This window comes from Gopherus flavomarginatus, chromosome 5 (genome assembly GCF_025201925.1).
Source record: "Gopherus flavomarginatus isolate rGopFla2 chromosome 5, rGopFla2.mat.asm, whole genome shotgun sequence".
NCBI classification, from domain to species: domain Eukaryota; kingdom Metazoa; phylum Chordata; order Testudines; family Testudinidae; genus Gopherus; species Gopherus flavomarginatus.
In genome coordinates this window covers 22,522,973-22,536,354 of record NC_066621.1, presented here as the reverse complement: position 1 = coordinate 22,536,354, position 13,382 = coordinate 22,522,973, and the positions used below count along the sequence as shown (strand labels likewise).

Here is a 13,382-nt window from a genome sequence, read left to right as displayed (position 1 = left end):
CAATCTTTAAGGGTTGTGGGAGCAATGAAGTCCTGTGAGTATTTTCCAGCTTGAGAGCTTCAAGTTTGACAGCAGCAGTGTTATGATTGCCATAATGGGCCAGGAATTCAGTGGCTCTGAGAGCTAAGTTGTGGCGGTGTTTTGGGTCCAGCTGGAGGTGAAGACTTGTCTCCTGAGAAAGCTGGCTCTGATCTCCAGGCAGCCCTCTGGAATTTGGCTGAACATCCCAGCTTGCTGGTGCTTATATGACCCAAATCTTTGACTGGCCCTGGGGCTTTCTGGGCCTAGCACAGAGGGTATAGAGTGTTGTCGGGCAAGGAAGCAACATGGGATTAGCCACAAGATGGAGTTTGGAGGCGAGCATCCAAGGTCTAAAACCCACACCCCCTCCAGGAAAAAGCGTTTTGCTTATCGGAGTTCTGGCCACTTGAAAGTGACAGCTGGCTGGCTTGTGTCAGCCCCTTGGGGACTTGTCTATCTCAGCCCTGGAGGTTTAAAATAGCAATTGTCTGAGGCCATACAACAGCTTGGGCATATATGGGCTCATGGGGGGCGGGAAGAGTTGAACAAGGAGCTGTGAATAGCAAGCAAGTGTTCGCATTCCAAACCCTGCCACGTTCGCATTCCTCTAATCAGGCGTCTGGCCTGGGGGTGGGCTTAGGAGTCCTGTTAAAGCCTCACTCTTCCCAACTGCCTTTCTCAGACACTGTGCCAGCTTCCACTTGGCTGCGAGGGCCCTCACCTTTTCCCTGGGAGAGAGGTAAGGAAACTGCCTCTGCACAGCTTGCCAGGCTGAGGGACTTCCATGGAATTGACTCCCTTTTCAGATGGGACCCGAGTGACCGACCACCTGCCTGTTTGCTAGACCTAGGTATTAATGCTCCAGAGACAGAACAGGTTTGCCCCAACTTCCTTGGCCAAAATTGGCCCCTTCCCAGTTATCATCCACTCCAGAGATGACCACATTTCTCTGGTGAAGGGATTCCTCTGGGTATAGCATGAGTCTCCTCGCACCAGTTTTTCACTGGCACTACTCCAATAACTTTAATGGAGTTCTCCTGGTTTACAATGGGATGGGCAAAGAGGGGGAATCAGGCCCAGCAGGGTTACTCCTGATTTACGCTGGGGTGAGTAATAAGCAATTTACACCCATCGTGTATGTAAATTGCTTTGGGAGGTGAGAAGAGCTATAGAAACCTAAGAGACTGTTATGTTCCCAAGCCCCTCGTTGGCAGACAGAAAGCGCAGTGAGGGTGCAGGATGTTTGTGCTACTGAGTTCAGAATGCATCACTACAAGGGGCAAATGAAACTACATAGTGGCTATTGATTTTTGCATTGTTCTTTGTATAAACACTGCAGAGCTAAACGTTTGGAATACACCTAGCCATTCATTTCTAGGACTTGAAGTAAAACAGTGATTTGGTACTTAGATAACATAGTTCTAACCCAGTGTTAACAGGCATGTTAAAAGACAAAAATCAAGAAGGATTCATAGATTCTAAAGCTAGAAGGGACCATTGTGATCATCAAGTCTGACTTCCTGTATAACACAGGCCGGAGAACTTCCCCCCCCCAAGAATTCCTAGAGTGGCTATTTTAGAAAAAGGTTGTTTGGACCCATTAATTCGCAATTAAAACTGGGGGATTATTTGCAGCAAATAATAAATTTAGCTCTTTGTGAATTGTCCACAGATTTCCTGGATTTTTTATTTTATTTATTTATTTTGGTAGCTAAAAATCCGTTAATTTAAAAATTCTGTGCAAACACACTTACCAGTGTGTTACTCACTCACTGTTTGATACTGGCAATTTGAGCTACCTTTGCTGGAGGTGCAGAGTGCATGGTGTTTCTGGGCACTGCCTGGATGTAGATAACTCTTGAAATCAAGTTTCTGGCACAAATATTCCAAACTTTGTTTTTCTTAAATATTTGTCAATAGCTACTTTAAATATTGTGGTCTCAGCTAATGTGGTTTGTTGGGCTCTTGTGGGAAGTGAATGAAGCTGACGAGAGGTCACTTAAATTTATTCACACACATTCATATTTTTGCCGAACTCTGTCTGTGACACAGCACTTTGCAAAAGAGGATCATGTGGAATGGCTTGATGATGTTTAGGTAGATTTTTGGCTACATGATGAGGGCATGAGAACTGTCTAGAAGTATGCGATGGACACAGGCACCAGGAAGGGTCAGGAATTATGGTGGCTCAAGAGGGAACTAGGAGTAATGGAAGGAGTTAAAAAAATGAACTTTTATCATGGAAAAACTTCCTAGTGGTCAGATTTATTAGAATATAGAATAAGATTATGGAACAGTCTAAATAGTAATAGTGGCACAGAGACTGAGGTAACAGCAAGGCTGTCAGCATTGGCAATCAAACTAAGTTCCAAAGGAAATGCTGGAAGACTTATCACTTAAAAGGTTTAAAGCTAGGATGAACCAAGCCCTGGAAGATGTACTGTTATCCTGAGACCAAGCCTGTGCTGGACTATAGGATGTAGAAGGTCTTTCTCTATCAGTAATATTTCTGTTTTTGGATTCAGGCAGCAAAGTTCCTTAAGTTAGCCTTTTATACCCGGCCTGTGTAATAAATACTGAAAAGATGGAGCTGGGACCACCTGTTACACAACATTGGAAAAGGTGGCCATTGTGCAGCAGAGCTGATTTGCTAAACAGGTGGTTTAACACACGAGAGTTATTCGCAGAAGTGCCTGAAACCTGGGTTTTGTGGGGATCTGGGACAAAGCTGAGCTGCTGGCCAGAGTTGGCAAGTTTCTCTGGGGTTCAGGAATGCGTCAGTGAGCTGAAAGCTTGCGAGTCAGACAAGACTCAGGGCATGGTGTTTAGGCAAGGCTTGCTCAACGGCGCCAGGTGGGAACCAAACAAAAGGGATGGCTTGAGCAGAGATTCACTTTGATGTTTATTTGAACAAGAAACTCAGAGTGAAAAGCGTTCAAATGGACATGTGGAAACCCACTAATTTTCCAGCCTCCTAGGTCCACGTTCAGAATGCTGCAGGCAGAGTCTAGTGTCCAATGCAATCAACAGGCAATACAATAATTGCTGAGAACGTATTTCAAGCTGCCTTCCTAACAGGCTTTGTTAGCATTGCTGCTGAGTTAGCCTTGCGGGTGAATCTTATGTTAGCAGTTTGAACATCACCACTTCAGATTTAAGGCCACTTCCCCAGCTCCTTTTCCTAGGTGTTTCCTTATGCTGTTTCTTCGAGGACTTTGGACACTGTCCAATGGTACCTAGATCATATACAGAGAGAGTAGATAGAATTGAGGAGATACAAATTATTTCCATTGGAGTCCTATGCATCTGCCCTTTCATCTGAAGAACTGAAAGCACCTCACAAGGGTGGGTATTGTTGTCTCCATTTTACAGAGGGGAAAATGGGGCATAGAAGGTCCATGGATTTCAATGGGAATTATGAGCCTAAAAACCTCGGAGGATCATGGCCTAGGGGTACATCTACACTGCAAATTAAAACCCACAGCAGTGAGGCTCAGAACCAGGGTTAACTGACTGGGGCTCGGGCTGCAGGGCCATAAAGAGCAATGTAAATGTTCCTGTTCTGGCTGGAGCTCAGGCTGTGAAACTCAGCAAGGGGAAGAGGGTCTCGGAGCTGGGGTCCAAGCCCAAAAGTCAACATGGCTATTTTTAGCCCTGCAGCTCGAGCCAATGGACCTGGGCTCTGAGAGTCTCTGCTGTCTGTCTGTTTTTCTTTGCGCTGTAGACATAACTTAAGTGACTTCCCCAGGGTCACTCAGCAGGTCAGCAGCAGAGCCAGGAATAGAACCCAGGAGGCTTGACTCCAGTTCCCAGTGCTACCTGCTCACTGGGATGGCCAAGCGCAGACAGTACTGAGTGCACAGACCTTCCTCTCCTTGACAGGGCTGCTGGAGGCTGGCAGCATTTAGAAAGCCAGCAAGCGAGTTAGTAATGAGGTTTCACGTCATTTTCTTTCCATGGTGGCGGGTTTAAGATTACAGGACGCTTGAGTTGCTGGTGAATCTTACTAGGCCCCAGAGAAGGGATTGGGACCCAGGATAAACGACATGTCAGAGGAGCTAACATGCAGCTCTGAGATTCAAGACAAGAGTTACAGTGTTAGCCTCTCTGCCTTCCTGAGTGGCCAGGGGAAAGTGGCTGATTTCTCTGAGGAAAAGCCAGTCCCATGGCATGTGTCCAATGCGGCAGAAGGAAAAATGGCGGCTAGGTGTGAGAGATCAGCCCTTAATGCTAAGAACAAGTGAGGAGCAAAATAGGCTGTTTCCTGGGTTTATTCTCCTCCCCTGCATTTCCCACCCAACATAACTCTCTCTTAGATCATCTCTGGGCGGAGAGGTTGCAATGTACCCTGGGCTGGGCTGGGAGCTCCGAGTTATCAGTGCTGACTGATGATGTTCCTAAGCTCTTGCTTCCTATTTAAGGAGAACTATGTTGCTGAGCCATGGGGGGAGTAACAGGGGGGCTCAGCAACAAGACACCATTATTAGATGCCGGCTCAGCACTGGGGTGGTTAATTTCCCCTTTCTTTGTGAGATAATTATAGACATTCCTACCTGTTTGTGACAAGCACAGATCCTCTCAGGAACGAGCTATTCCCTATCGGCCAAATTACCATCCCTGCTCCTCTGACACTGCAGCAACAGGGAATTTACAAATGAGGGTCTGGCCACCACAAAAGATGGGACCCAGAAAGGGTTTCCATTGGCTCAGAAGTGGCATCCCCCTGACTCCCCAGTCTCTCCCTAGGACTTCCTGCCATGACACAAGAGGCCATTTTGCTTTGGCTGCCATGGCCCTGCTGAGTCTTGACGCAGCTGAGTCATTCAAAGCTGCCCCAGACCCAGCTTTACTGGCCACAGAAGGAAGGATACTCCCTTCAGGTGGCTCCTTAGCCATTCTGCTCCTAGCCACCAGCTTGGAAGGCATGGCTGGAAGAAAGTGGTGCCCCAGGGGTCCCTGGTGGCCCTAGGATTGGGGAAGGAAAGATGTGGCTTAATGCAACCATTGTGCACTCCCACCGCTACGCTGCAGCTCAGCATTTAGCTTACGCTGTGAGTGGAAAAGCAAAAAATCCAAAATGACAAATGAGTGTTAATATAAAAGCCAGGGAGACAAAGGGATTTATTCATACCCACAAATGAACTGCATCGCGTGACATCTAATCCATCTCCAGCTCGATACTTCAGTGTCTCCATGCCTTTCTAGGGCACCTGTCAGCAGAGTAGCTACGTACCAGGTGTGGGGAATCTGAGGAGGGTTATGATCTGTATGCAATGAGCTTTTGGTGCAGGGCCTCATCTGCCTGCTGCTCAGAGGAAAGGGGAGGAGGTAATGCGAGTGTGATGCAAGACACAAGTGAATCAAAATGAAAATTCCCAGTCTAAACAAATACGTGGGTCAGACCGTTCAGGTTTCTCTGCCTGTCGGTGAGCTGCAGTAAATATCTTGCAAAGCAACTGAATTTCCAGACATGGCCCCTGATTTTGGGTGCCTGGATCTCTGGATGCCATCTCCTTGGTCTGATTTTCAGACACGGAGAGTACTGCTGTTACAGGGTGCTCAGCACGGCTGACAATCAGTCCAAACGTGTCTCAAGTTGGGCACTCAGTATCAGTGGCCATGTGGGAAATTGTGGGCCATGGGGCTGCCCAGAGTTCATCCCAGATGGACACAGAAACCCTATTCCCACATAGAATCATAGAATATCAGGATTGGAAGGGACCTCAGGAGGTCATCTAGTCCCCCCTCCTGCTCAAAGCAGGACCAATCCCCAACTAAATCATCCCAGCCAGGGCTTTGTCAAGCCTGACCTTAAAAACCTCTAAGGAAGAAGATTCCACCACCTCCCTAGGGAACCCATTCCAGTGCTTCACCATTCTCCTAGTGAAAAAGTTTTTCCTAATATACAACCTAAACCTCCCTTACTGCAACTTGAGACCATTACTCCTTGTTCTGTCATCTGCTACCACCGAGAACAGTCTAGATCCATCCTCTTTGGCACCCCATTTCAGGTAGTTGAAAGCTGCTATCAAATCCCCCTCCCTCTTCTCTTCTGCAGACTAAACAATCCCAGTTCTCTCAGCCTCTCCTCATAAATTATGTGCTCCAGCCCCCTAATCACTTTTGTTGCCCTCTGCTGGACTCTTTCCAATTTTTCCACATCCTTCTTGTAGTGTGGGGCCCAAAACTGGACACAGTACTGCAGATGAGGCCTCACCAATGTCAAATAGAGCAGAATGATCACATCCCCCAATCTGCTGGCAATATCCCTATGTCAAAGAATGAAGGACTGACTGTGCTGCTGTGGTTGTTGTTGTAGCTTTTAACACTCTCTCTCTAATTTGATTTTCCTGCTAGTTAACTGAAAATGTCGGATGTCGAAGAAATCATCGAAGAGTATGAAGAGTAAGTGCTGTGCTTTAAAATCTTCCTGCCCATGGCCAGTCCTTTTCATGCAGAGGTACAGCAAGCAGCTCGCTCTGTGGATGCAGCTGCACCAGAATTGCAAGGGCAGCAAGTCCCATAGAGAGTCATCCACTCTCATTATTACCCAGCCCTGTCTGGAGCTGTGGGAATAATTCAAGTTTTTATTAGTAGTAACAACAATGCCCTCTAGTTCTTTAGACAGCACTTTTCACCATTAGATCTCAGAACTGCAGGCCATAAAACCATCCTTTGTTCCCATAAATGAGAACCATGATTAAAAGCAGCAAAGAATCCTGTGGCACCTTATAGACTAACAGACGTTTTGGAGCATGAGCTTTCGTGGGTGAATACCCACTTCCTCAGATGCATGCAATGGAAATATCCAGGGGCAGTTGTATATATGTGTGCTAGCAAGCAAGCTAGAGATAACGAGATCAGTTCAATCAGGGAGGATGAGGCCCTGTTCTAGCAGTTGAGGTGTGAAAACCAAGAGAGGAGAAACTGGTTCTGTAAGGTGCCACAGGATTCTTTGCTGCTTTTACAGATCCAGACTAACACGGCTACCCTCTGATACTTGAAACCATGATTAAGTGTTTTTTAATTTTTTTGTGTCTCTTTACCAACCCTTTGATCCCACTGGTGGGAATGACCCAAGCCCTGAGATCCAAACACCTCTAGACTTCAAGAAAGTTGGGACCCAGATCCAGACAAAAACCTTCCAGCATGGTCCCATCTCTATTGTCATGTAATGAGGGGGACAAACGCAGCTTGTAGAAATGCATAACGCAATAGCGTAAACTAGTCATGGAGGGCTCTCTGAACTCCCTCTCCTCCCCACCCCCAATAAAGCTGTATTGGAAACGGGCTGTCCCATCCTGCAAATATTTTTGAGAGTCCAAAAAACTCGCCCAATTCCAAATTGGGATGAAAAATTAAAAAAATCGCAAATGTTTGAGTCAAAAACACTGAAAAATTCAGATCAATCAAAATGTCTGAATTTTGAACCATTTTGTTAGGATTTTGACCTTTTTGACTTTTATTCAGTCTAATTATCTTAAATTTTTAAATGAACATTTATTTTGAACCAGAATTTTTCCTTTAGCTAGCGTCAACACAAAACACTCTTCTCCTCCCCCACCCGCTCCCCCCGAGTTGGAAAATGCTGAAACGGATACTGTTTTGAGAACAGTTCGTTTGGACAAATGAGCATTTTTCAATGAAAATACTTGTTGAAAAATTCTGATCAGCCCCTCCCCTCCCCCCTTGCTGGGAGCAGCCACTGGGAGAAATATGCCGCTCTGCAGCCAATGCTCTAACCCAACGGTTTCTCCTTTGGCTTTGCAGGGAACAGGAAGGTAAGAGGAAGAGAAGCATCTTCCTGCACATCAGGACAGACTGAAGCGTTAAGACGATCCGTGTAACCTCAATAACCTGCTCTCTCTCTCTCTCCCCCTTTCTTTTCCCCCTTCCTGCAGAGGAGTGTATTGAAGAAGGTAGGTTTTTCCCTGTTGTATGGAAGGGACAAGAGGGTACGGGGTGGTTGCTACTGGCTTATTTAGCTACTTTGTTTCCTTTTTTTGCTTGGAACGGTTTGGCATGGCATGGCTGCAGATGGGCAGAGCTGTGCGAATATTGTACAATATAAAAAGATCCTGAGAAGTTCCTTCCAATTTTTAAATAAATTTTTCTTCAGCTGATGTTCAGTTAGGGTGAAATTCACCCCGTCCAGAGGACTGACACAACCCACAGGGCGAATGTGCGACTTCAGAAGCACGTAGGCCTCATTCCAGTCCTCTGCACAGGGATGAATTTCACCCTAAGAGTTTATTTGGCATTCACTTCATTAGCGAGGATAATTGGAGACAGCCTCAACTAAATCCTTGGATCTGAGCATGGGGAGAATTCAGGACTGAAAACGTTTGCAGCTCCAGCCTGTCTGCGATAAGAATGTGATAATTGTCTGGAAGCTGGCGTCTCAACTGACTTATGTGAGTGACAGTTCAGCCTGAGCTTGCTGCGTTTTCAGTATGAGGACTGGAAGCTGAAGAATTATGCATCTAGCAGCTTTGCAGCCTTCCCTGGTGTGTCTGTGTGTGTGTGAGTGAGAATATTTGTAATGTCTGTTGGATATTGGTGAAGAAAAGCCTTAATTTTCTACAGCTTTATTAATGCCTGGGCAACACCTGCACAGCAGACTCTGGTAAACACCAGGAAAGCTGTAGGACATAGATGGGAAAGTAGAGATCAATAAAATACCAGCGGACGCTCTTGCTAGATGCCACAGCTTTATGATGCCTGACTAACCTTTTCCGCTTATTCCTTTTACTGTTGCCACTTTCTACCTTGAAGAAGAAGAAGAATGGATAGAGGAGGAAAATGGTAGTAAAATATTTCTTCTTCTTTCCCTTCCCCACTGCTTGCCAACATTCTGCATATGCAATGTCTGTGATTTGTTGTCCGTACATACATACATGCTCTATCAGATCCATCTGCAGGATGGAGTGTGACCTCTTTCTTATTCTCATTGCCTATTGGTGTTGCTTGTTGTATCTTCCTCCATGCTCCCCCTTTCTGCCCTAAGATCATATCTGAATCCATGGTGCATCTTTGTATTTCTAACTTCCATCCATGCGCCAAACTTGCCAATTGTTTGGTTCCTTCTTTTTATTCCTCTCTCTCTCCCCCAGGTAGCACCAGTCCTTTAAATCCCTTCTTAGAGCCCCAGCCACATACCAGAGTTTCCTCTCTCTCTCTCTCTCTCTCTCTCCCCCACAAAGGACTCTGTTTGTAACAATGCTTCTTTTGGTGGAAGGAGGCGCTCGGATACGCCAGTGGTATCAACAGAGTGTGTGATAGGATAAGAGGGGGACTGACTAAAGGCTGTCCCCTCGGGCACCCATCAGGACACTTCTGTTGCCTGGAGGTGATTCAAGAGAACAATGAAAATCACCCCATCCCTGCCCACCCTTCTCCAGGACTAAGCATGTTGAGTCCCTTGTTGCCTTGGAGAGTGATGGACCTTGACTTAGATGTCCCCGTGTGGCACTGCCAGACCCTTGGAAATACCATGAGAGCAGCCTCTGATGGCATTTGGCCCCTTCCCCTTCTAGTCATGCTGAGAACATGGCAGGGCAGAGTCACGTGGAAATGAGGGGGGAACTCCCCCCCCTCAAAGCATCAATAATAATCAAGGTCAGTTGAGTTTGGGTTGACAGTTCAGGTGAATTCCCATTTTATGTAAACCAAACCATTACCTGTCTCCATTCCATGGCCACTTTGCCTTTCCCCCTTGGATACCTCTATGGCTGGCTCACTGTGACATGTACTTTTATCAGCCTGAGTTGCAACTCTCACCTTGCATATTGTTCCACAGACCAAGAAGAGCATGTAGAGGAGGTAGAAGAGGCTGTGGAAACCCAAGCAGAAGGTAGGTGGCTGAATCTCTAGGAGAGATCTCCCTCTGCCCAGCCTGCTCTGACCTGTTCATGCATTTCAGTGGGCTGCCTAATCCCTGGGTTGGATTGCACAGCTGAGCTGCAAAAACTCAGGGATGCTTAAGATTGCATGTCATTAACTCAAGCTATAGCTGGACAAAGGACCCATACCTCCTCTCAGCTCCGCAAAGGGGTCATTCTCCCTCAGGGGTGCAGTTCCCAGTTTGCTGATGCCAAAGGTAGATCTGGGGCTGATCCTGTGAGGTGCTTAGTGCTCTCGGTTCCCATCATGAAGGCACCAGGAGCTTCCTTCCATGGAGTTGTTGGTACTTTGCAGAACTTTGTCTAGAATGTGCAGAATATTGGAGTTGAGATCCAAGTGGAGAATTTTGCCTGTAAGCAGGATCATAGAATATCAGGGTTGGAAAGGACCTCAGGACGTCATCTAGTCCAACCCCCCGCTCAAAGCAGGACCAATTCTCAACTAAATCATCCCAGCCAGGGTTTTGTCAAGCCTGACCTTAGAAACCTCTAAGGAAGGAGATTCCACCACCTCCCTGGGTAACCCATTCCAGTGCTTCACCACCCTCCTAGTGAAATACTGTTTCCTAATATCCAACCTAAACTACTCCTTGTTCTGTCATCTGTTACCACTGAGAACAGTCTAGATCCATCCTCTTTGGAACCCCATTTCAGGTAGTTGAAAGCAGCTATCAAATCCCCACTCATTCTTCTCTTCTGCAGACTAAACAATCCCCGTTCCCTCAGCCTCTCCTCATAAGTCATGTGATGCCCCACTGCCCAGTCATTGCACTAGGGAAAATGGAGCCATACCTACACCCAAATGGAGAAGGTCTTGCTCCCCTCTGCAGGCCTCATGTCCAAGTCATGCTCCCACCCGTCAATTCTCAGCTGCACTGCTCCACAAAGAGCCCTGGCAGAACCTGTGCATTAAAGACACTCCCTGAGGCTCCATGCCTTTCTGAGCTGCCCTTTTCTACAGGGTTGAGAGGTAATATGCAGAGTCAACCCTTTGCAAGCTGCAGCAAACTCCTCCTCCTACTACTCTCCAGCTGACTCTGCAGACTGGCCTGTAGTGGGCAGAGCCATGTCTACAATTACTCCTGACCCTCTCCAGGCCCATTGGTTTGTGTGATGTCCACCATCTTGGTCGACACTGGGGGTTGAACCGGGGCCCACCAGACCTAAAAGCTTGAATTGCTACAGCCTGAGCTCAAGAGCCAGGCTCCCTAGCTGGGGACTATAAACTGCCTCCTGTTCTCTGCAGCTCAGCACAGGTGGGGGCACGTAACAGACTGACCAGTGGGTTAAACTCACACAGGAGTGGAGGAGTTGTAGCTCTGCAGGGACTGGATCCAAGAGCAGCCCTCGGGGGTAACTCTTCCCTCTCCCTGTTCCCCAAGCCCTTGGAAGCATGTTGGAGTTAAGATCACAAGCAACACAATTCAGTGCTGAATAGTGGGAACAGTCCACTGTCTTTAGACTCACTACTATCTTCTGTGTGGTGTACAGCACAGAGCACCCCATCAGCTCTGAAATATTAACAAAATCATTTAAATAAAGAGAAACAACACGGCTAGGAGCTGGTATCCTTTTGCTGTTGGAGAGGTCTGTATCTTTCCTCAGCCTGTTAATTTCCAGGTGTAACCCACACACCTGCTCAGTGGGGTGTTCTGTACCATCGAGTGGCACCAAGGGGTGGGAGAGAGCGGGGGAAGGGGAAAAAGATATTAATGAGTTAGCCCTTAGCTAAGGCTGTAGAGCAATATGTCTTTTAGCTTATGTAGTAGAGGCTCATTCACTAAGCTCCTGAGGTCCAAGGTTCGATCCTGCCTGCCGATGACCAGGGTCCATTGGTGGTACACGGGCTTAAAGCCAAATTCTGGTCTCTGTTATGCTGCTGAAAATCCAGCTTGGCTCTGCAGGTTTCATTAGGCCCATTCCCAGGCGACACTGGCATGACTGATATCAGAATCTGCCCTTTATGGTGTAAAAATTGTCCAGAGCTGTCTCAGCTGTGATCATTCAATACCAACACACCAGCTGTGCAGACCCAGCCTGTGTGAAGAATGCTAGGAATTCCTCAGGGCATTCATTAGGGAATGTGTCCGCCTGCATGGCCAATCTCTGATCAAATTGTCCTTTCTGCTTTTAAAATAGAACACGAAGATGAATCTAAAGAAAAAGAAGGTAAGAGCAAGACTGGGGAGAGGGGTGTGTTAACACGCTGGTCAGTACAGGCCTGATCTCACTTGTTCTGGGTCCCAGGTCTCCACTGTTCCCTTGAACTCATCTGCTACTAATAATGGAGTTTCTGATACCTGCTGTGCAAAAGATTCCCAACCGGGAGGGACCCTCCCTGCCTGCCCTGTGCAGAGGGCCCATGAGGATTGCTGTGATCTAGCCTTGTGCTGCACAGGGGAGAATTTCACACACACTGAAGGGGACATTCTCCTGCTTTCAGAGTTTAAGCTCAGTGGGGTAAATGGAAAAGTTTGTCTGGGACTCTCAGGCCTTTCGAGTGAGTTAGGGCTTGGTTTGGAGGGAATCCGGGGTGTCTCCCATTGAAACCCCATAGAGCTCCTGTTTCCACCTGAAGCCAGTTTTCAGCTGTTTTTTCCCCTTGGAGCACGTATCAGCCCAGTGCTTGGCACCATGTAGGACTAAAAGTTGGGTTTTCTAAAGGTATTAAGTGCCTAATGATGCAAAGAGGCACCTAGTGGGATTTGCAAAAGCACCTAAAACCTGGCCCTCCGAGCCCACCCCTACACACTACTGCATATCCCCTACAATGTGCCAAGAGCTCTCAGCTCCTGCTAACGTCAATGGCAATAAGGGTGCTCAGCACCTTGCAGCATCAGGTTGCCTGAGCTAGGCCTGAAGAACAAGTTTGCATGCATGAAACGATGGGCAGCTGCCCTTGCTCCACTGATGGATGGCTGTGTTGGAGCTCCCATCTTAACCTCCCATGGCCACGACTTCCTACAAGGCAGCTGGAGGCACTCAGACTGACCGCGCCATGACAGGATTTCCAGTGCTGGGGCTGGCAGGAGAGCAGAAGCTAGATGTGTTAGGCAAGATGCCACCTAGTGGTCAGTTGGTCAACTACACTCTTTAAGGGTCACTTGGTCAACCCGTTTTGCTCAATTGAGGCCCACTGCGTCTCGAGTCCCCAAAATGGTGATACCAAAAATCCCTGGCCCTGTTTTAGTGGGAAGTGCTGCCTGGGCATAAAGTGAAGGATAGGCTCAGTCGTCGTCCTCCTCACCCCATCCACCCCTGCTGCCTCCTGGAGTGCAAGGCGTGTGCAGTGGCACCAATTGGCCATGCAGGCATAGAACGGGCACATGACCGGGGGCTAAAGCTCTGTCTCTCCCACAGGTGGCGAGGGGGAGCGAGAGCAGGAGTCTGGGGAAGGTAACATATCTGTCTTCTCTCTGTGCCCCACAGAGAGTTGGGCTGGAGGGAAGGAACAAGCAC

General features: G+C 47.6%; 1 long non-coding RNA gene across 1 annotated transcript; it reads left to right on the top strand.

Annotated features, from left to right (window-relative positions):
• The first annotated feature begins 7,920 nt into the window (after positions 1–7,920).
• On the top strand, positions 7,921–13,320 carry LOC127052672 (uncharacterized). The gene is made up of 4 exons (XR_007774852.1): positions 7,921–7,940; positions 9,821–9,874; positions 12,063–12,092; positions 13,284–13,320. It is a non-coding gene; the product is annotated as an uncharacterized LOC127052672 (long non-coding RNA).
• The last annotated feature ends 62 nt before the right edge of the window (positions 13,321–13,382 follow it).